Consider the following 24,581-nt stretch of genomic DNA (forward strand, 5'->3'; position numbering starts at 1 on the left):
CTTTCCATTGACTAGGTCTCCAGCTTTAAGCAAAATCTTTAACTAGAAGTCAAATATGAGTTTATAAGGGTATCTAGCAGTGGCATTCTTGGAATTCACTTTTGCCACCCAACAAATATAGGGAGATTGACAGAAGAGGGATTTCTCTATCTGAAAGACATGGAACATGAATTTACTAAAACCAAAAAGGAAACAATGCTTAACAAACAGTTCAAGTGGTTTTTAATTCTTTAGCATTTAAATTTGAAGATGTAGCCTTTCTGCATCTCAATTTCAGTCTCTGGAAAAAGGGGTGACGTTAATGCCAATTTATGGAAGCTTTAATAATCAGCTGTGACTTCCAAAGATGCTCGTATGTCATGGTGATAGACACAAGAGAAGATCCTCAAATGTCCTATTGAAGTCAGTGGGTGTTTCATGTTAAACTTAATGAAAATAAGATTTCCCTGAGGGCAAGAGACTGATAGAAAGCATTCTCTCTATGCTATATGTCACTTTGAAAGTTCCAGATATTAAGCTGAAGTAGCCAATGTAATTCAGTGAGTGAAAAGGAGATGGGTATTTTTTTCGGACAAGGCCAGGTAACAAACAGTTGTAGTTTCCATTTAGACATAGCTTTCCCTCAGGTGTCAATCAGTCAAATTAATGTGTTTGAGAATAGCTTGTGTTTTCCTGAGGAAGAGTATAAAAGCTAAGGAGGAACACCCCCAAAACCACCACTACATGTAGCTGTTTTCTGTAAGAGTCAGCACTAGGGTTGAGGATGGTTTTCTAAAATCTTGTATGACCTGTTTAAAATGCCAACATATGAAAAGATGGTATAGGTAACTTGCATTACTTCAGGATTAAGCTGAACCAGATCAAACTGAGTTGATGCTTTCATAGAGAAAGACTTGTACTGAAAAGATCTAGTGTTGGGTTTGTTTCCTAATGTTTTGTTCTGTTTGGAATTTCAAACTAAATGTCCCTGTTTCCTTAGAATTTCCTATTTCAACTGACATTTAAACAACCAGTTGCTGTGTGGTGTTTTCTAATGATGCTAGTGATCAGCTGATCTACATGATTCCTTGGAAATAAGAATTCAGACAATTCTTACACATTTGCATATTTATACAATTGTATAAATAACAATTAAGAACGTACCTACTATTTTTGCTTTCAAAACTGGTGTAGTTGTATGGTAGAACTTCTGGAAGTACTTGGCAGCATGAACTGTGTGTGAAAGCAGCAGTGAAATAGAATGAAATGTAGATGGATGAGACTGTAGAACTTTCACACTTAAAAACAGCAGCTAGTTTTTGCCTCATAATGAGGATCGATGTTTTGTATTTCACTCAATGTCACTTATAGTTAGTTGCTCTTAGGACAAATAGCTCGTACAGCATATATAATAAGAAAGCATGAAAGTACTTTTATGCCTTTGCATCTTTTTTTGCTTGTTAAGTTTCTGTGATAGATGAGATCGAATACCAGAACAAAGGAAGAAATAGTTAAGCCCAAAAATTTCATTAAAGTAATTGTGGTTTGGAAGTGCATTAGGTACTATACAGAATATTTCTGTCTCTTTCTGATAGAGATCAACTGTTTATGTTTCATTGAGCAGAAAAAGCTTTTTAGAGGAAAGGAAAGAAAAATATGACAAAGAAATGAAAATATACTTCTAAAACCCACAGCTTCTAAGGCATCCCAGTGACAATCTTGGTATAAAAGCCTGACTGAGCAGCCTTTCAAGTATGGGTAATTTTTTACTTTTGGAAGTGTTTTTATAAAGTGCTTAAGGTTCATGCAACAATATTTGCTGACTTTGCTGAAATATTACATGTTAATTTTCATGATCATGATTTTCTATATACAGTATAATAATAAATATAAATTAAGCTTTAAAACGTTATGATAAAGGAGAAAATTGTGCAACGGCAACTTCCTTAACTCATCGACTGAAGGCACTTGGGATAAAGACTAAGAGCTGTTTCACAGAGAAAGGCAACTCGTGCAGAAAAAGAATATTTCTACCCCAAAACCCCATGCAAAATGATTTTTTTTTTGTATTATCCAGGCTGGAATAGCTAGAATACCCTGAAATTAAAACCCTATCATGTTCTAGGAAAGCATGTAAAACATGACATGGCCACAGGAACAACCTCTATTTGTCTCTTAACTGAATCTATTACTGTATCTGAGGTTCATGATACAAATGCCTCTTGTATCTCACTGCACAAGGCTTGTAGCACATTCAGGACTTGTCAGTGTTTGGCCTTTTGTTATGAGTTTGTACTTGATCTTTATAATGCAACACGTTTCATCAAGCTGTTTTGTGTTTCAAGACATTCAAGCCCTGCAAGACACTAGATAGCTCCATCTGTTGCTGTTACTCATCTAAACAGTACAGGAATTTTTGCCTGCATGTTGCTGGAATTGCATCACAGAGCCTGTTTTGAGCCAAAAGGATTAGTGCAGAGGCAAAATTTTCAGCATGTATTTTCACATTGAAGCTAAACATGAATAATGTATGGCCCACAGTGCTGTTTAAATAAGCTTAGGTAACATTTTCATTTTTCTTACATGATTTTATTTAGTGATAGGGGAACTATAAGCTGGTTTACACTACAGGTCTAAGTTGTCCTATTTCCTTTTGTTTGCCCTCATTTCACTGAGGGAAGAACTTGTGAGGTAACATGAAGCAAAATTATAGTAGAAAATCTAGGATTTGTATGCTTTTTTTTTTAATACTGGTTGTCTGATAAAAACCTTTCACACTATTTGCACATTACCTGCTAATTTGAATTTCCTAATATGTTATTGCCATTTCGCCCATGAAATAGCACTCTGAGCAGTCAGAAGAAGTCACAAGAATCTCTGTCCTGAAAAGTCCATGGGCAAGTTTCTTCCAATCCTTTCACATAGTGCTGGTGTAGACATTGGAAGGTGCAAATTTTAATATCTTCTATTTTTTTTTACTATTGATGTAGAATTAAGTTGGGCTTGAACATTCTTGCTCCTAGCTCCTGTGTAGTATGAAAAATGTTTAATGAAAAGTAGTTATGAGGCAATCTAAAATAAAAAGGAGACTGATAACCTTTGGGCAAAGGTGGGTAATTATTTCTACTGGCTATTGTGCAGTCAGTACAGTCAATGCAAGTGGTTATCAGTGATATTTCAAATGCATCATGTACACTATCTAAATACTATAGGAACCTGAGGCTGCTACACTGAGAATAGTGAGACTCAGTACAGAACTGTGAGGAAGACTTCCTTGTAGTAGTTTTTTCTCGTATTTTCCTGAACTCTTAAAAAATAGGCTTACTGTAAATACATATAAATATGTCATATACAGGTAAGTATGTCTACGCTTAATAAATATCCCTTTTTGAATTGAGGACATAGATGCATTTCTTTTGCAAAGGGGGAAAAACAAAGCAGAACCCTCTGTAAAAGATGTTTTGTGCTGCTGTTTTCAGCAGTACATCTAGGGACACTCTGAAGATAATTTTTATGCATGATCTTTTGAAAAGTGAATGAATAATGTGTCATATATCTGTGCAACAAAACAAGAAGAGACAACTTTGTGTAATTCGGCGCCAAAAAATGATTGGAAGATGTGGTCAGAACAGTTTTATGGCTTTTAGGCCATAGCGCTTCTTTCAATTCATTCTATTCCAACAACTCAATGCAAGTGCTGTCCATGCCCTGGATGGCTTTATTCAATTAAAGCTGCTTCCCAAGGTCTTGTGTCCCTGTGGTGGAATCACGCAGTGCAGACATGTGCATCCGCTGAACTCAAGCTGGATTTGCTGCCAGCTCAGCAGCTTAAGGTCACTTAAGTACTTTCTAAGAGGAAGGAATCACTCCAAAGAATTATCTGCTGGCCTGGCTCCTTCAGACAGGAAAACTACTAGCTTTCTCAACACCCACATTCCTGCCAGTTCTTTTCTATGCATTGCTTTATCTTGTATTTACAAGTTGCTTCTTGCCGGGTGCAAGCTACAACTTACATCTGCATTCTGCCAGCAGATCTTTAGGAGGCAAGGTTCTAGGTCTGAGTGTCTCACCTCACCTCTGTGAGCACTGGTGATCAATAAAGCATATGACGTAGTATGTGCTTCTCACAAAACAAGACAGCATGCAAACCCACCTCCCATTTAATGTACAGTTCCCCGAATGTATAGGTCTGGCTTCCTGTATAACCCCAAAGGAGGTGAGCTAAGATGATCATATAAGATTAGATAAAAAAGCTGGAGGAGAATGTGTTGGTAGAATTGATATAGTTACCTTCTTTTGAGAAGTAATCACAGTTTGCTATAAGTTGATTAAATCTTGGCCTAAAGCAACTTCAACCCTAAATGAAATAATCCATCCAAGACTCTAACAAACTTAGAATTCACACAGTCTGCAAGTTCTTATTCTCCTGAATGGTCCTATCTAGCCAGCGATAAAAATCCACAGTCCAGTACTTGGTAGTTCCTAAATAACTAAATTTTGCCATGTGCAAATTCAGAGCAGAGCTAGGTAAGAACAATTGCATGGCTCTAGGTCTTACTAACAGTGACAACCAGAATGACCCACTGTCTCGTTGACTGACTCAAGCTCTATCTCTTGCAGACTTGGTGATAGAAAAGCAGATTTTCACTGGATCATCAAAAAGCTTTTCTGACCTAGGGTCAAACTTTAACTCTCTTCCACTTCCTGCTGAGATGCTGAGCTCTTCAAAACTGAAAAACTAAAAAAGGCTGCCAACATAAAAAACCCAAATATATACTCACGCTTTTCTGTCAATGTTCTCAGAAATGGCTTAACTGTTTGTGGTCATACATAGCATAAACCACTGCCTTAAGGAAAAGCCAGGTGGAGTAACTGGAAAAAAACACCCAACCCTTTGAAATGTAAATGCTCAGATGGTGTGATTTTTGCTTTATCCCATACTTTTATATACTCTTCCAGGTAACAACAATAATAGTGTCTGCCCAGATTCAGGGAGGGAGAGCTGAAACTGTGCAGACTACCAATGGGGTCAGCAGACTTCAGGCTGGGTGAAACAAAGATTAGTAGTCAGAGCTCAGTAGCATCTGCAATGGTTAACCCAAATGCTAACCATGAGCAAGGGCTTGGCTGTGGCTTCAGGTCCAAATTGCTGCAAGGAGAGGAGAGGTCTGTGTGTGTTGGTCTGCTGAAAGACTGTTTTGCTTCTGTCCTGTGGTAGGATGACTCTCTCTTTCCAGCTTGTGATGTTTTAGTCTTTCTATTTAAGGTGAAAAGCCTCAGAAAGTGTATGTTTTCTTTAACGTCTCTTGGTGTCTTCAGTCTGAGAGGATGTAGTTAGTATTTATATACACCAGCCCTTTGTTCTTGTTTAGGCCGCTGTAATTTGCCTGAACTTACTCATTAGGTCCCCAAAACTGGAGTAAGCTCTGTGGCATGGTATCAGTGCTACAACACATCCCCAGCTGGAGTTCACTCTGGTGTAGTTCCCAAAAACTTGAGGCTTCCTGAGGGAAAGAGGTTGTGATAGGAAAGATGCCGTAATCTTGATTATACCTATCATGACCTAGACTCCAAGACAGGCACCTCAAATTATTAAAGTCTACTTCTCCCCTGAGATCCTCGACAATGGGGTGATGACTTGATGAAATGTGAGCAGTTCTCACCTTGCACAGTGCTGAACTTGTAACACAGCTTTGTTACAGGATGTGGTGGTTGCTTTAGGAATCTGCCTTTTGGATGCCCGGCAGGCACTGGTGGTAGGGTGCTAATACCAAACCCATGTTATAGACTTCCTGGTGGAGTTCTGCAAGGCAGGTTAAGCTTCTTAAACTGTGCACTATTTGAAATCAAAATGCAACTGCTGGTGTTGTGGATGTTGCATGGAATGGCTCAGTGGGGTAGTAAAAGGTGGGCAGGCAGAGCAGGCAACCTGATTCATCTGGGCTGCTAGTTACTTGGAGCCTGTTTGAAGAAAAACTCATCCTAAGCAGAGCTGGGTGCATTTGGGATTGCTGGATATTCCTGCAGGAGGGGAAACTACCTGTCATATGGGCTCAGAAAAAATGTGAGGAGTCACAATACCATGAAGCACCTCAACCTCAGCATTTTGTGGCTGACAGGAGAAGAATTAGGGGTATAGGGGTAATGGTGTCTCTCTCTGGATATTTGCTGGGCCAGGGCTAGGCAGTTTCACATTCATTTTCATAAAGGATGGGAGAACTGTGAAGAAAGGACACAAACTTTATGTTGAGGCCTGGCAAAAGTGCTTTAAAGTGGGAGATTCAAAATACTTGATTTTTCTGGTGTAATAAGACCCTCTTGTTACGATTGAGTTAAGGTTTGTAACTGCCTCCATCAGGAGGAAATAGTAAGCTTTCTTTAACCAACAAGACAAAAGCTTTACAGAAACCAATCACATGATGTTAAACACTCGAGAAAAAAAAGACCTTTGAGAAATAAAGTCTTTCCTTTTAAAATGATGGTGGTGATTAATCTTTGGTGTTCAGTGTTAAACAAAGACATAACTTTTCCATATATTTATATTGCCTGGAGCATCATATCTGAATAGGTCTGTTTCTGCTACAGTTCCACAGAGACTGCAGGAGCCCTGCCACCTTCAAAGTTTTATTACTGATTTAGGAAGAAATGCCAATATTCAGATAAAAATCTGTGTTGCCACAAAGGTTGTTGAAGTGACTGTTCCTGGCACAGTCAGTCGGAGAAGCTTAAATGCTTAAAGCTTTTTTTCCAAGTGGCATTCATTGAACTCACTACAGCACTGAGCAAAATTCCCTGCCCTTTTTGACACAGGTTGCAGACTGAATGACATAAAGGGACTAATTTGCCTTAAAATAGAATTAGTCATGTTGCTTGTGTGAGTGAAATAAGCAGCAACAGACTGTGGGTATCAGTGCAATTTATCTTAAATCACTTAAAGCAGCCAAAGAATGAGATTCAGAAGCATTTAAGTTTAAGGGCATAATTTTACTTGAGTTGTCAGTGGGAAGAAGCACATGCCTTCAGAGACACTGCAAAGCACCTAGGTGTGCTGGCTGGAAATACAGTATTCATCATCTCCAGAGGTTACTTGAAGCCAAGGAATACCCTTATACAGCATATTATGTTTTAAACTACCAACATAATCCTATTTTAATGTTTATAGTGGTTTTGGCAGCACTACGCGACTTTCTCATTGATTGTGTAATAAATGATGGGGATCTCTGTTTTGATTTTCTCAAAGTTTTGAGTGAATATTGTAAGAATGGCAAACCTCACACGTGACATTTAATTTTAACATGATTTTAAGAGGTGGGGTGCTGTTGTAATCAGCAGTATTATAGTGTAAAATGTAATACTGCCAAGGCTTGGGAGTTACAAAATATAAAGTGTTTGTGTCCCATGAAATTACAGATTTGAGCCAAGTGTAGAGCACAAATCTTGATTTCTTTATTTTTTAACGCAATGATAGAATGTGATCTGAACCAGTATCTAAATACAGTCTCTGCTGGGATGTCAACATTAGTGTAAACCTCTCTCCAAAAGGGCAAATCTGTGGAAAACAAGGACAGCATGAACGTGCATTAGCAAACCAAACTAGGAAAAATGCATAAGTATCAGGATGTAACTTTTCTTTCTAATCCCTTGCAGTATTTCATTCTGTTAAAAATGAGATGTGTAAAGAATCATCTTGTGCTCTAGAACATAAGATTTTTATACCTTTCCTTGTGTAACAGCCACTTAGTGGTAATGACTCATGAAGTTATTCAGCTGTTCATAAAAGACCAACTATTCTTTGACTTCATGACCTCCCTTACAAACAAATTCCACAAGATGATTCCAGCATATGTCCATAAAGTAGTTGCATCAGAATTTATTGCCTTGTAATTCAGCAATAATCTCCTTGTTCTAGTGAGCAAAAAATAAAGATGAAGAAGATGGATCGGTTTTTGCATTCTTTTATTGCATAGATCTTATTTAAAGCCTAAGAGACAGGTCTTTCTTATGAAGCTCTAATCTCATGGACAAGAAAATGGGTATAATTCTGCTTTGTTTGCTACCTTAAAGCTTTTGAATATGAACTTTGTTCCAAAATGTGAATCAACATCCTTCAATACAATCTATTTTTGTCTTTTGATCTTTCTTTTATACTTTCATGGAAGAAGTGTGATATTTCCAAAGCCTTTCAGGGAGCAGCAATACATACAATGTTAGAAGCAATGGAGCATATAAACTGCCTGGCTTCGAGCTAGAGCATGAGTTAGCAGTGAGGGTGATCCCTTGAAGGGCAGGAGGCATGGTTCTGTCTCCAGCCCTTCCATTGACTTCTTGTCTAACTGCTGCCAAGTCCTTCCATCTCTGTGTCTTTGTTTCTTCTCTCTGTTCTGTATTTTTAGGTTAGATTTCAAATTATTTTCAGATGGGGGATTATCTCTCTCTGTGGAATGTCTAGCACAACAGAGCTTCAATGCTGACTGCAGTCTCTAGGCACACCTTAACATAAATAAGAGGGAGGGAGAGAGTTTCATTCTTTCCAAGGTCCTCTGTTTTTGCTGTCTGCAGCCCAAACATACAATGCAAAATCAGTTTTTGAGTGCTAATGACCCACCTCTTCCTTTCTGTGTTCACAAAGTATCTACCATGACATCTTTTTTCTGTGAATTGATGTTGATTTTCCAGATCCTACTGAAAAGATTTGAGAAAGCTGGTCGGGTATTTAAGGCAAAGGTATGGTATGAGTAGATGTACAGCACAAGGTATGTCAAACCCTATGCAGTATAGTGTTAAGATCTATACAGCAAAGTTTATAGCCATATATGGATGATGAAGTAATAACATTTACAGTCTGTAAGTCAAAACTAGCTCTTCAGTCTTTGTAGGTTGTGGTATACATGCCTCTTTACTGTCCCTGGAGTAATGTGGCTACTCCAGGGATGCTAAAATGCTACTTTTGTGATGGAGAGTTTGTACAATTTATTTTGTTTTATCCAGACCTGCTGCTCTATAGTGGTTTATTGTGGCTGCTTTTCAAATTCTGCTACATCTGTCTAGTTTGCAAAACTCTGAGATATTGTTCTCTGTTCTCAGCTAATACAATAGAAAATCTCTGGCTTATTGTTAATTATCGATTTTGCCAATGCAGATTATTTCTTTCTTTCAACTGGAGACTCACTTGAGCCTCCTGCTGTACTAGACATGAGATTTTGTGAGAAATTATTTACTTATATAAATGCAGTTATTACTTTATAGTGACAAACTTTTCTCCATACATAAGACTTTAGTCTTTCTGGTCTACCCTATGAGGTGCAGTTGCCACAGCAGTTGCCACTGTTGCTCTATGGTTCCTTCTCCACTGCCTTCTCTCTTGCTTGTACTGTGGGACTGACTTTGAGACAACTTTCTTCATGGCCTTTCACCTGACACAAAGAGTTCGGTTGTGTTTATATTTTGTAGATGAATTCTACTTACCATAAACCTCTTCTGTTTCTCAGGACCAATGTCCTTCTGCAGAGTCCAATCAAATAAACAGACTTTGTCTAAATGACAAAGCAGGAGGAAACAGATCCTGTGACACAACCGTGTAGCAAAACCAGGGGAACAGTCATCCTTAACCTTTCTTTAGTTTATTTATCCTTTATTTAGTTACTAGAGTTTAACAAGGGAGAGATTTTGGCTGGAATATGAAAGCAACTGAGCTCTGCTGTATTTGTAATTGTATTTGTATTTGTGCTGGCTTTGAGGTCAGTGGAAGATTTGGTCCACCCTGAACAGCAGTCTTCCCCAGTTTCAACTCTCCCACTTACTCCACAGGAATAAACTGGAGAGCCATGAACTGTTTATCCTGAGCGCTTTGAAAAGTGAATCACTCCAGGACAGCCTCTCCCAGGCTAGACTAGGAAAGCTTATTATCACTGATTTACAAGCCTTTAGAGATCAAAATGAGCCAAACCATCATTTCCTTCCTTCTTCTTTAAAACCACAACAGAGAATCTGTGTGCTTTTGGACATAAAAATTCTTTCCATGGTAATTTTGTTCTTTCTCACTTCTACTGACAAAGAATTTACTAATTTCTCTGTTGTTTCAAAGCAGCTTGCAATTAATGAATTTGAGGCTCTTTTTAAGCATTAATTTTTTCATGTACAGCATCCACACTGACTTCAGTTGAGCTCTGGCAGTAACAGACCTAATTTTTGGGCTGTTCTGTGCATGCTGAAGATAAAAGCTTCATGTCCAAAGGGAAATGAGCCACCAACAGGCTCCATTGGCCACTTCAATGGCCTTGCACTGGCAAGCATCATATTCCTTCTATTTTTTGAGCATGTTCCTTTTCTTATCATGTTTAGATGTTCACCTACAGAAAATAATCTGATGCTTCAGAGTTTAGTTTATTAATAGAAAGATTGGGAAGTGCACACAAGCAGGTTACTGGGCTGATAAGATTGCTGGGCTGTAATACTTGAAAAATAGGTTATGTCTACCACAGCACTGGCATCTCACACCAGAGTTCCTATATACATGGAGTACGACAGATGCCAGCACTGTCCAACAGCATGGCAGATGTGGGGGCTCAATTCAGAACTCTGCTGCTTGCTGCTTGATTCTCATGGTGCATGTCCTGGTGCACACAGGATTCTCAACAGTAGCTCTGTTTCTTTGTGAAACTTGCTTTTTTTTTGGCTTAAAAATCTTCTACTGTTAAAACATAAGCATTACTGTTGACACAATCACAGTGTAAAGAAGGGTTAATCAGCCAAACAGTGGCTCTCTGAACTCTATGGGTCACACTAAAAAAACTCTATAAAAGCATAGAAATCAATATATAAAAAAAAAAAAAAAAGAGGGAGTTCGTTGGAATTAGGAAGCAAACCTTTTCTGCTTTGGTGGCAACCTGCATATACATTCTTAGTCTGCTGTTTCTTTAACCTACTGGAGTTTTCAAACATCATACCAGATGAGGTATTAAACTTTCTTAGATATCAGCGGCACCCCTTCACTGTGTGAAAGAGGCTGGGATTCATGTTACCATTACTCTGTGCTGGGGCAGAAAATAACTTCACAAAGTTAGAGCTTCTTTTGTGAGCCAGTTCAGGGAACAGCACTGATTATTAGCTGAGCCAAACTACACAACCACTCTCAGTAGTGCTTGCAGGGGTTGCAGATAGTATAACACAAGACATGGATCTTGGGTAGACCTGAAAGTACAAACAAGACTTCAGGCTGATTAGAAACCACATGACTAAATTAAAGGCACCCTACTTTGTCTCCTTATGTAATGCAACCATACAGACAGGTACCTAAGTATGCAGGTATCTTAAGGGGAAGGTGATAGAAGAAGCATATGACGACGGTCAGTTGTGTTGCTTCGTACACTGTTAAAGATAACAAGAACCTGCAGATAGGAGCCTATCAGAAGGGTAGGCTTTGGGCTTCAGGCTGTGCAAAGTGGTTGAATTTAAGCATTTATTTTAAAATTTAACCTAGATCAGAATGGCACCTCTGTGGTTCAGTTACAAACCTGTGTATACAGTATACTGTGCTAAGCCGCATATCCACAATGTGTATATGAACAAACTACCTTCTGGCTTGTTGTTCAGTTCTTCTGCAGAATCAAAGAGTTCATTCTGGCATTCACAGCTGTTTCCCCCCACTCTTAACCACATCAAAAGCATTCCTAGCATTTTCCTTAGGAGGTTACAATCATTTCAATCATAACTTGAATAAAAAATGTTGGCATTTGTCAACACATTTATAAAATCTTCACCTGGAATCTCTTTTTTCCTGCTAATGAAAAACACCTGACTGCAGAAAAGCATTCACTGGCATAAAAGTGCTGGCAATGCAGCAGGCAAAGAGCAGATTTGATCTTGAGAGCTGTGCCTATGCCATGGCTTTGCTACTTTGGCTTTTGTACACTAAATAGCTGAACACTGTTGGCTACATAGCTCCTTTGCTGGAGAGCTGAAAGGAGACAGGGTGTGAAGGGGGCTGCCAACATCCTCCCTCCCTCTGTGGGAATAAAGGAGAAGGAGCAGCAAATGATAATGGAATGAGGTGGAAAGGGAAAGGAGATGATGTGTGGAAGTTGCCCCAACGCAAAGTGGGAGATAATGGTGTTCATTTGGAGAATGCCACTCCACATGTGCTAAGAAAAGGAAGCTCCTGCAAGATATATTCCAAGAAATACAAACATATTGACTCAGGCACTGATAATGATGTGTATAATTTTATTACCTTATTCTATCATCCTAAGACTAACTGCTGAAAGTTGTCACAGAGTTTGTTTTTCAAGCACCTTTGGAGAGAGTCACATATTTACTGTGCCGAATGTCAAAGATACACTGCCTCTCTTCACACAAATGTACAGATCACACCACATAGAAGTCTGAATTAAGCCCTTTGGCTAATTCCTGGTTGCTAGTTCATCAGACGTAACGCCTTCAATTCTGAAGAAGCAGAGTGGGAATCCTTGAGGTATGAGCTTCTTACAGCAGCAATGTTCAGAGGAGACTGTAATGGAGAGGTGCAGAGATGTTTTATTAACTCAGAATAACAGCTGCACTAGGAAGGTTTCATTAACTTTCTTCAACCACACAAACATTTCAGGTTGAGACTGCTGAAGTCAGTGAAGAGATTTAGGCCTATCACCAAAGCTAACAGCTGGAACTGTTCCAATACGCTGTCAGTTTCTAATGCATTGGTGAGTTAGGGTAAGGTAAGAGGGAGCTCAGGAGTGATCTGCTGTTATTTAAATTAAAAACACAGGAAAGATCCAGGCAGCAGAAGGTAATTTGGGAAAATAGCCACTTCCTGAGCTGGGTGCTGTGTGGAGCCCCTGCCCATGGTGACCTGACCTGCTCTTCCTTAACTTCTGAGTGCCTAAGAAGGGCTGCATTTCAGAAGGATTTGTGGTAGCAAGCACAAGTTCATGCGCCTGCCTAATCCTACCCAAAGTGAACTGCACTTCAGAGGTAACCACCAAGCAATGCAAAAGGGAAAGATTGAGGTTCAGCCCTCATGGTCACACATGGAAATGTGAAAGGGGCTCCTAATACAGCACTGGGTCTGTTAGGGAAGTTTGCGATGCCAGTGGACCATGAGCTTTGCAGTGCAGAACATGCCCAGCCCAGCCCCGTTCCTTCACCTTCCTTCCTGCATGGCCCCCTTCCCAAAAACAAAACCACCACAGCATCAGTCAGTCCACCTGCAGCTGGCAGCACATAACCCAAACATCCGCATGCCAGGCACAGCTGGAGGTTTGCTGCTATTGACCCAGAGCAGTGCAAGGTGTGTACGGATTATTTGAACAAGGTGGTTTGCGAGAAGGGAGCACTGGTGAATAATTTCCAGCAAAATTAAGAAGCCGTGTTTTCCCTGGATGCCTTCATTTCCCTCCGCTCTTTAAAGTTCTCCGTACTCTTAAAGAACGCTTGTTTTGGACATGTGCTCATATTGAACCTGAGGAGTTTGTTTTGTTAAAAGGAGGCATGTGTGCCTGCCAGCCAGACTTCTCTGCCAGCAGAAAATCAGGTGCATAGTACAATCTCTTCTAGATAAAGAAGAGTCTTTGGAAGTAAAGCAAGTTAAAGAGTACCAGGAATATATTCCTGCACAGATAAACAGTTCATACAAAGTGACATCTGAGGGTGAAAGTGAGCAAAGGAAACAGGTCCTGGGAGGTTAGAATGTAGATTAAAAAGTAGCTGGGCATGGGAAAAGACAGAAAAATCAGTGAAATGGGATATGACTACCAGTGCAGTAAACATATAGATGGAAAATAACAGACCATATTGCGGGGCTTCTGAAGGAAAGAAAATGACAGTAACAAAATGAGAAAGAATAGTAGGACATGGAGATGTGTAAAATAACAGCTATGACAACATGCATGAAAAGGATGCTCTGAGGAAATGGTTGAACTAAACAACCTTCTGTGTTCCCTTCCAACCTGAATGGTTCTGTGGAAGCAAGCAAGTCTACAAGTAACTAATACACTAGTGAATTGTATTTGTGTTTTGATAACACTTGGAAGTTTCATGGCATTGAACACCATTGTTTCAGGGTGCAACATACGCAGATATGCTTATTCCCTATGCACAACATACACCTATGTAATACTTCTTACCTCATGTTTTATACTTCTACTTTGTCCCACTAGATTTGAAGGTCATCAATATAATTGTGACACTGTGGTCAAGTAAACAGAGAATGACAAATAGTAGAAAGGCTGTTCCCAAAACCAATAAGCAAAGTAACCAACCTTCCCTTCAGCAAGAAAGCCAGTGGATAGTTTTCCAAAGGGACAGGACAAAATTGTCCCTGTCAGTGAAAAAAAACATATCAAAGTTCAGTAAAGTGTCACTGAAATAGTGTATCCAGGTGTTTAAGTGACATGGTTTAGAGCGAGGTGTCCCTGCCCATGGCAGGGGGGTTGGAACTTGATGATCTTAAGGTCCTTTCTAACCCTAACTGTTCTATGATTCTATGATTCTAAGATCCTAAGCGTGCATCTATCTGGTAATTTCATTTAGCTATTTAAACAAGCAAGGCTGTTTCAAAAGCCTGTCCCCTTGTGGTTCCTGAACATTGATTGCCTTTATCTGAAAAAAAAGCCTCTTGAAAAATGTAACTAACGTGTGACCAAATCTGAATAGTACAAGAAACCCCACAAAGACCCCAACAAACCAACCTGATCGGGATTATATTTCTCTTGAAGCAGAAAAAAGTACAGTAAACTTCTCATTCCCTCAGTCTTATTGAAAGAGTACTGTGGTTCTGTTGGACAGGTCAAAGCGACTGACATTGATTTTTGTAACGTCACACTTGCACATGCTGTTCTGGCATGTGCATATGTGGTACGTGGGCTCTTTGCCTGTGGAAGCCCAGGCTCCTGATCCTCCTGTTCAGTCCTTTCTATAGTTTTCCTAAGTTGTAGTGGGATGGCTACTGAACCTGTGTAAGCAGTCACAGCTCTGCTCAGGGCACTGACTATAGGTTGCACCTTTTAGCCCTCGATCTGCTCTTAACTTTCTATGCACAAAGCTCGCTCTTATAACTAATTATTAGCAGTGTTTCTGCAGATTCAGGAGTGACAGAAGTTCTTCAACTCACATTTGAACCGCGTTGTAATTTTATGTCTGCTTTTCTAGTCTGAGTCGTGTCTATAACTGTTCTTTCCTAGAAACAAAAATCCCTGAACTCCTATGGGAAAAAGCTTAGGCTTCTTGAAATACATTTGGGAGATTTGAGATACTTAAGACTTCAGCATTCCCAAAGATTAATGGCTATTTCTGTGGTTTTCAGCATTCTTCCAAAGTAACAGGAATTGAATCATCTTGAAAGTAACCAGCCAAAAAATCTAGAGCATGGTGAAAAGGTCCCTAAAATATCTGGTGTTGAGAGTAGCTGCTTAGTTTTTCTGGCACCACTTAAAAAAGATGGTTCTCATTATAATCTCCTTCTACTCTGATATTAGGTGGCGCTTTTTCACATGGACTGTACCAACTTGCTTCACACTGAATCCCAAGATATTTGGTTATTTGTTTAGATCCCCTATTGCAATATTAGGGCGTATGAGATCCTTAGAATTTGTGCATCTTGGTTTAAAGTAAGTTTCTCTTTTCCATGTGTGTGAAAGAAAAGCTTCAAAATGTGGTGCAGGTATTCCAGAGAGGCTCAGAAACTACTGTGCAAAGGAAAAGAATCACATGCCTTTGTATGTGGTCACATAATTTCTAAATTAAACACATGGAAAGCTCCCCCTTTTTTTTCCTCTTTTTCTTGCTTACTGTCTCCAGATCAGTTCATGTTCAGCTGATGGGTCTGTTTGTTTATTCACCTTTCCAGCATTCATCTCAAGTGTGCTGGAGGTTCCTGTTAGAGAAATGAGAACTCCCAAACATGTTATTGCTGTTGCTTATCACCTGAAAAGGGCAACCAGAAATTGTTCTGTGGTCATTTGGATGTTATGCAATGGGGGCTGAATGCGTCTTTGTTCCAATTACCAAAAGTACTAAAATACTACTTTCTGAGAGCCGAAGAATAAAATACTGCCCTTGGAAACACACATCTGTCTAAATCTTGAAGCCTTTCTCATTGTATCCAATTCTGGAGGAGTATTTTTAGCTGTTGAATTTAGCCCTTCAGAACATCTTGTGGTTTCTTTCAGGACAGGGCTCAATAAATTACTCTCTTCACAAACAACTGAAGTGTGCTTCAGCAGTTCGGATCTCCTGCAGGGTTCAGAAGTTCAGAACACAAAAGTCCATCTCAATGTCCATCTTCCCATACACAACCAGCAGTGGTTTCCATGATGGGGTCTAGGCCATGCATGCTTGACAGGGTCCATGTGAGTACTTCTGCAGCGTCTATGGAGCAGAGGAGCTGAGGTTTATGTCCATTGTGTCTCTGACACCTCTAGTTGGACTTGGGCAGAAACCAGTCCCAAGGGGAGCACCTGTGCTTGCACACACCACTGCATGCCCCCACCATGCACACACATGCACCAGGGGCATCCAAGCTTGTGAATGTTTTACTCTGCTGCCTTAATTAAATCAGTGCTGTTTATTATGTGTGTCTGTTTCTCCTCTTTCAACACCTCTGGTTTTAGGTTATAATTCCTTTATATCTTCATTGTTTTTTAGTAATTGGACAAAGTGTTTCTCAGCTTAACCTTTTAGCAAATGGCAGGAATCCCAGCAGCCATTTCATGGGGCCAGGATTTCAGTATTTCCAGAGCCACACATTTGTCCAAGATATTTATGTCATATTGAGATTGGTTACTCAAAGCAGAAATTTAAGAGTGGATTTTTTCTTTTTTTTCCTCTTTTATATTTAAAGCATAGATTTACTTCTTATATATTTGGGTATTATTACCGCAGCAGCTACGGGTTTGACGTCTCAGTTTAGGGGCTTAGGCCAAGCCTAAACTCTGGCAGCTGAACCTCGGCTACAGCTGATGGGTCTTGCTCTGGGGAGGGGATGTTCCCATACATGGTGGTAGCTGTTCAGCATCAAATGCCTCTCAGCAACGTTGCTGGAGCAGGAATGATGCTTGACCAAAATGTGACACAGCTGGGAGAAGCCCCCAAAACCTTTCCTTGAACCTTTTGCATCATTTTATTTGCGGATGGGTGAATTGTTTATAGAGACAAGTGGCTTCAGGCCAAGATTTGAAACAGGATTTCAAATCAGTGCAGGTCTCCTATAAGCCTTTGCAAATACCAGGCATGTAGTGTGTTGCTGACAACCCTTGTTGCTCACTAATGCTAGCAGGGCTTGAAATCTACTTCATAGGATCAGGTCCCCCAAAATTCCATCGTAACAGCATCTCTAAGTATATGTGCAGTAAGTGTGTGTACTCAAACCTTTGCTGCCCCTTTGTTGTTCTGCCAAAAATCATCCTTTGTACAAAACCAGGTGTATTTTGCTGATGTGTCTTACAAGCCCCTGTAATTGCTGTACATTTGGACTATTGAGTGGTACTGTACCTGCAAGACTACATATGGTTTTGCATTACTGACTTCTATATGCATTAAGGTCACCAACCATGACAATTAAAAATACTTCTGCCTTGCAAAGAGGGAGCTCTGGGTGCTTTCACCATCAACCTGCAAAACACAGCCTGAATTAAAAGTGATTTTCATATGTGGAGTTCTTTCAAGATCAGGCTTTATGTGAATGCCCAGCTTTGCACATACAGTTTACTATACAGTAAATGTGTTTGCAAACTTCTTCGTGTTCTTTTTATCAAGAATAAATATTGCTGAAGTGCATGTATTTGTGATATTAGAATAATGATCAGCTTCAAGAAGGTGAAGGTTTCACTCACAAAATGAAAACACAAAGGAGAAAAGGATGTTCAAATTAAGACTAAGGCTGTATCTGGAGAACTGATAGAGTTCAAGGCTGAGTACTTGCCCACGTACCATCCTGACTCTATTGCACTGGGGAAGTGCTAAACATTGGCTCCCCTCTTGTGGTGTGCTTGCCAAGAAGGAAATCCTGGCTCTGTGGGCTGTGAAGGAGTCAGGCTAAGCTATGGTTAGAGACCCAGGGTGGACAATTTGGGACCAAGGCTACATGTGCTTGTTCTTTAGGGGAAAAGCATACAGAAGGGGATGTACAAAGTGCAGCCCCTGCTCAATCTAGTCATAGGATTTGAAATGTGAGACTTGACAGCATCTGGGTGCCCTGACTCATGGATCTGGCCCTGTCTCACTTTCTGGCTTTTCATTTTCCCTGGCAGCTTGAGGTGCTTCTCTGCTTGTGTTCACAACTTCCCAGTCTCAAGAGGATAGTGCAGCTTTGCACTATGCTTTTGTCTGTACCTGAACAGCATCCTCACAACAGACACTTCAGCTAAGCTCTGTAGGAAGACGGTGATGCTCACAAAAGGCCCATGGAAGCTACTACTTTTAATGCAGCAATGGGAAAACTGCCATCCATTACTTTTAGATTTGCTTTCTTCTTTCATTTTCAATAATGTAATAGGGGTAGCATGCAAGAAGTTCAGTTTTAATTCTTTCAGTCTCATGCCATTACACTGCTTATGAGGGTATCTTACTGACCAAACCAAGCTGGACACAATATCTTCATGTCATCCTGAAGATGTGTTAGTATGAAAAGATTTCACTGGACCAACATGTATGACAGCATGATTATGTGACTTGAGGTGATCAAAAAGCAGGGTGGAGCCATGGATTTTTGTCTGTGTTCCAGAGACTTTCAGTGTATTTTATGTCAAACAAGTATTAGATAAAAGGCAGAAATTATCCAGGGGAAAACGATGACTAGTTTTAGGCAGCTGTTAACTCAGTGTATTGACAATGAACAGATCACTACCTGAAGTACTTCATTTTCTGATCCCATATTGTTTAGCTTGCTCTGTGTTGAAAGCTGCTATGTATTGCCCATCAGTTGGGAATTCTGTTATGGAGGCCATAAACCTAAAAGGCAGCATATCTCCTAGGTTTTAAATACTTACCTCTTATTGGATATACCCCTTCATCCCTTCTGCATGCTGCAATGTAGTGATGTTATTTGTAGTAGTGATATTTTAAACATTCAAAGCCTCAGCTCTTGTAAACTGGCAATGCGGTGTTGTAGCCTTGAGCAGGAGGCATTGGGCTAAGTCCCAATTCTAGCTTTCCTCCCGCCTTGCTTAATTTCCTTGAGAAAGACCTGTTCTGCATCTTGAATATCCTCATGGACAGTTCATTGAAGTCTTTCTTCTGGGAGTGCTGTTCTATAGGGTGTCCAAGAAGGACTGAGTAGTGGGAAATAAACTGTTCTGTCAGTAATTAGATATGGTCCTGCTGATAAAGCCCAGGATGCTGTTGCCTGTCTCTGCTGCCAGGGCACTACTATTCTGCACTGTCAATATCCCCAGCCTCCTTTCAGGACTGCTGCTCCCCAGCCAGTCCCCAGCCTGTGCTGTTGCGAGGGGCTCTTCCTTCTGTGGTGTGAGATCCTGCATGTACCCTCTTGGTATTTCATAAAGGTCCTGTTGGCCCGTTCCTCCAGCCCATTTCTGTCCTTCTAAATGGCAGCCCTCTCCTCAAGCCTATCAACTGTTTCCCCCACTTTAGCTTTGTCTACATGCTTGATGAGAGTGCACTCCATCACCCTCTCCAGGTCACTGGCAATGATATTGAACAGAATAAAACTTCCAAACAATATATCCCTTCTAGTTTTCTATAATCAGGACCACCTTGTAGTTAGTAGGCTTATTTCCAGTAAGAATAGGTGCCAGTTAAGAACCGCCTATTGAGTTCCAGGCAGGTGGCAGCTGTGGAAAAATAAGAATCTTTTACTACTTAACCAGCTATATTAAAACTATGGAAAAATGTCTGACCAAAGTAATCAACCTCAGTGGTGGCCTGGTAAACAGAACACATACAGTTGGAATTGTATATAAGCTGTGCATTATTCCTTCTTTCATATTACTTGATATTGCAAGTTAAGAGGTAGTTTTCTTATATTACATCACTAAAGAATGCACTGCTTTATCAATTACCCCCAAGTGAACTGAAATACAATAGCTGATAGCCCACATCTTTATGTTGTGACATTTATTTAATTTTGTGTGCATGTGTCTGTAGGCACATTATGGTAGAAAGCCTTTAATGAGAACAGTTTGTTGATCCTCTGAATTCTGCATGTACTGGCTTGTTCTTATTAAGCAAGCATTCTGGTCTAGAGAATCAATCGAAACCACCTGCATTTCCTTTGAACTGGAGCCTTGCTTTCAACTGAGCATCCTAGTGCTGTAATACCTCATCACATGCACAGTAGGAAAAAGCACTTACACATTTCACTCCCTCCATGTGTATCCACTGAAAGTTGCCAGGCACGTAATCATGCATGTGTCATTACAAGAGAGTAAAACTGATTTAACCAGTCTTTATTTATTGTCAAAGGTGCCTAAATCTGAGGTAGGGCCCAGGCAAGGAGCAATGTGGCCACGTGAGCAATCAGTGGAGCTTGTCACAAGTCCCCTTGGCATGGGCCAGCCCTGGTCAGAAATATATGAGGATCTGGGAGGCAGATAGCCATACTGCAGCACTCATGCTGGTTAGTCCTAGTGAAAGACTAAACTCAGCCAGACTTGGGTTGAGCTTCTCAGCACTACATCTGCTCTGCAGCAAAACTATGTCTGGAGAAGTCTGAGTTTCCAGCAACTATTGTAAACCCTCAAGGGGTTTCTAGGATTTTGGGATACTCAGCACCAAACAGGGAATTACTGACTGTCCCATGGCAATTCTAGTGTAACAGGGAAGGAAGGTGTAGTGCTTTGGCCTTGGGCTCTGCCTATTGAATGGGTCCTATGTGTTTGCTGTTGTGCTTCACCTTGCCCTGAAAAAAATGTATTTGAAAGGCCATTTTCAGTATCATTTAAAGGGTGCAAAGAAAGCACTTCTTCTTGTGAGAGCAGTCCAAGGGGAATGTATGCAACATATTGGGACTGGAGTTGTAAGTCATACTTAGTGGCAGTGACGAATTTTACAAGGCAATGCAAGTAAGTAATGGCTGAAACACAGACTCATCAATTCAGAGATCATATAAAACATTTGGGCCTGATTCTGTCCTCACTCTCAGTTTGTTCTAGCATGTAATGACAGCCTGAAGTAAAAACCCCAGTGTTTTAATAGTGCTGCATGGTGCCCTTGCCCTTGTTACGCACACAGTGGGTTGGGGAAGTGCAAGGCAGTTTAAATACCGCTTTTGTTCTTCTGCAGATTCACTGCTGAGTTTTTTCCAAATTAGTTGCCATCTTTTAACTCTCAGGCACTCTTAGTAGAGTTCTGTGTTGTCTTGTTTCCCAGTACACAGAAGAATGATGCAGCTTCATGGAAAGAGCTTTCTGCAGAGTCAGATAAAATTTAAATCAAAATTTAAATCAATAGATTCTTAAATACGATTGAAAAACATGCTCTGCACTATTCTGTCCTTGATTCTATCTCAGCCATTTAAAATATCTCTTTGTGTGCAATGTCTGGCAAAGAAGATAATGACAACAGATTTGAGATCTCTCTGGTGAGTCTCACCTGCTTCTTGTTGGTATGTGTGTGAGCATGTAAGAACAGTTTTCCTAATGTGTTGCACCTTGAATAATCATTTAGCTGGAGCACAAATGATTAAATATGCTAAAAGTTTTCACCTGTTTGAGTTGCTGGAGATTTTTCATACAGCTCTGCATTGTTGTCACCTTCAAAGGGTGTGACTATGAGGTCCAACCTCCTCAGTAGTAGGAAATCTGGTTTGGTCCAGTTCACTGGCATAGTTGAGGGTAAAATGTGGTAATGTGCTTCATGTACTTTTAATTTGGGTAAACCAAAGTTGTTCTGTTTCTCATTACTCAGCCTCACATCAGGGAGAATTTATCCATTTATTTATGACTAGATTGACCTCTACTTAATCTTTGACCCACGATTCCTAGAATCTCTAATCTTTTTTTGTTGTTGTCAGATACCTCTGTTTTCATGAGGTCCTTGAAACCCTGACTCTGAATTTTTCTGGGCTGCACTGGCAACTCTGGGTGATGATGGTGGTAGTGGTGTCATTGATTAGCTGCAGGCTTCTTTATCCTGAACTCAGCTAATAAGAATTTCTCAGTTTCAGCAGATGTCTCTGCTCCTTTGCCACATGGGGAGGTTTTGGACTAGTGATGTGAAAGTCTAGAAACTTGCCACTTAGTCCACCACCTGGGGAGCTTCTCTTTGTGTAAAAGCAGCTCACCAGAGTGCAGTTTTATGATATGCTATTTTCAATGTTCTCTTTTTTTCTGTCCTATCAGTCACAGAAGTACTTTTAAAATCCATTTAAAAAAAAAGAAAAAGAAAAAAGGATAACCATACAAATACAGGCATTACGATTGTTTTCTTACCTATGTACATATGCATCCCTACTATCATAGTGTCTGGGTGATGTACTGAACCCTCTTCAGTTTAGCCTCCCAGTCCTGAGTAGTCTAGATAAGAGCACCCAGTGGAGCCTTTTGCCATCCCTGGGGACCTCAGTTCAGTTTCTCACCCTTGAAACAGACTTACCTGTAACCTGGCTCAAATGAATTGAATTTCAGTCTTTCAGTTCTCACTGCTGAAAAAATGAGGGTCACAGCACATAACAGAGGAACTTGATGTAGAGACCTGTTAAAGGTGCCCTCAGATAATGTGGTATGAGGGAGGTTCCCAAGAGAAGAATCTCTGGGAAAATACAGCCCAGAGAGGCAGAAAAGCTATGCTGTTCCCCTCCAACCCTTCATTTTAATTTGCAGTTTCCTCTAGCAGTCTTTGCTCACTCTTGTTCAGAGAGGGATTGGATTTAAGCACAAATTTTGATGGAAATAAACAAAAAGAAACATATCAAATCTATAACAAATGATGACTTTATGCAAACAAATAGCTCTAATGTCAGCAGGTCAAAGCCAGAACATGCAGAAATAAGAGATACTATTATTGCCCTGAGGCAACTGAAGCTGCAGGAAAGTGGCAGTACTGCTACAAATACAGAGATTGGTCACAGAGAGGAGGTCTGGATTTAGGTGCTGGTAAGCACTTTCTGTGGTTGATATTACTTAACTCTTTTCACTGTCAGATCTCCATCTGAATTGTTAGGGGCTTGTCTTCTCTCCTTTACGAGACAAAGAAATCCAGCCTGGAGTTCTTCTACATGCTCTATCAAATTTGTTTCAAAGGATGATATGAAATGACTGCATAATTTAGAATGCCACCTAACCAAACTAATATATGCACAATGTAGACACTGAAAGTTAAGGGAGATTCATCCTGCCTTGAAAATCAAGGTATGATGTTGCTTTCTAAAATGTTTTTGAGAGGATCAGGCATATGGATTCTTAAATCAACACAAAGAAATAGAAAAACACCATGTGGTGCATGCATCAAGGTACAATACGGTGGGCATTTACTGCAGTTTTAAGTACTCTTCTAAGCGGTAACAGGCAATGTGCTGAAAATACGGCCTGACATAAGGATCCTTCCATTTTACAAGCCCACTTAAAGTTTCTGTCTTTATAGTGTTCTTTAAAACGAGCAGTAATCTTAATCCCTACAATCTTGACCTCAAATTACATTTTAGTGTTTTCTCCATGTTTTCTCCATAGCAAAAGAGCTGTGATGCAGATGGCATTACCTCATGTAAATCTTGATGGCAAATTCTGTTCCATTGCCAAAAGCATGGCATTATTGCACGCCAACTCTGGAAACTGCATAATATCTCTTTAAGTGGAAATCTCTCATCTTGAAAAAGGTCTGAGATCTAAGATAGGAAACAATATAAGCCAAGAACCCCAATATTTATGGAAATATCACAGTGAGTGTGTATCGGGCCCGATCTTGGACTATGTAAGACTGGCAAAACTGAGATATGCCTCCTCAATCAGAAGATCTGGCCACTTATATTCTGTTTTCTTTTTGTAGTTAACAATACTGGATTGCTACTCAGGAAATGTGTGTTCAGCTGTGAATTCTGCAGCAAGCATGGTGCAGAAGGGGGCAATTTGAAGTTGCTTTTGCTTTCATGTGCAAACTGTAGCCAGTGTACTTGCCTGGCTTATCTGCGCAGCTCTGGGTGTGCTCCTACAGCATAGGATCAGCATGGGTGTCCAGAAGGATTACACACACTTGGTTAAGGATCACTATTTTTATTTCCTGACATTTTTAGGAGCTTTGCTTGGTAGATTTCACTTTCATATAGGAGTGCCTTAGTACAAAAGAGTAGGAACTCCCAGTTATTGGATGGAAACAGATGCCTTGAAAATTAACCTTTTTTTTTTTTTTAAAGGCTAAAAGTTCTAATGATGGAAAACACCAAACCTTGGTCAAATAAGAAAAATAACTTCTTTGAGGCAAGCCTCTTTCCCATAAATCGAAACCTCTGAATGAATTGCCTGCCAAAGAACGCTCTCTTCCTGGAACACAGGGAGCAGAAAGCCAGCAACTTGCTCTGAATGTGTTGAACCAAATTTTACGGCTGTATGTGGCTCCTAGACTGACCCCAAGCCTGCCTTTTTTCTTTTACTCACAAATACTACTACTGCTTCTTCCAATTCATTGCTATATTCCTGAAGGATTGCACATAAACTCAGACA

The sequence above is a fragment of the Neopsephotus bourkii genome, unplaced genomic scaffold, assembly GCF_033783945.1.
Source record: "Neopsephotus bourkii isolate Nb327-2 ecotype Australia unplaced genomic scaffold, CSIRO-AGI_Nbou_v1 NB_114, whole genome shotgun sequence".
In the NCBI taxonomy this organism is placed as follows: Eukaryota; Metazoa; Chordata; class Aves; order Psittaciformes; family Psittacidae; genus Neopsephotus; species Neopsephotus bourkii.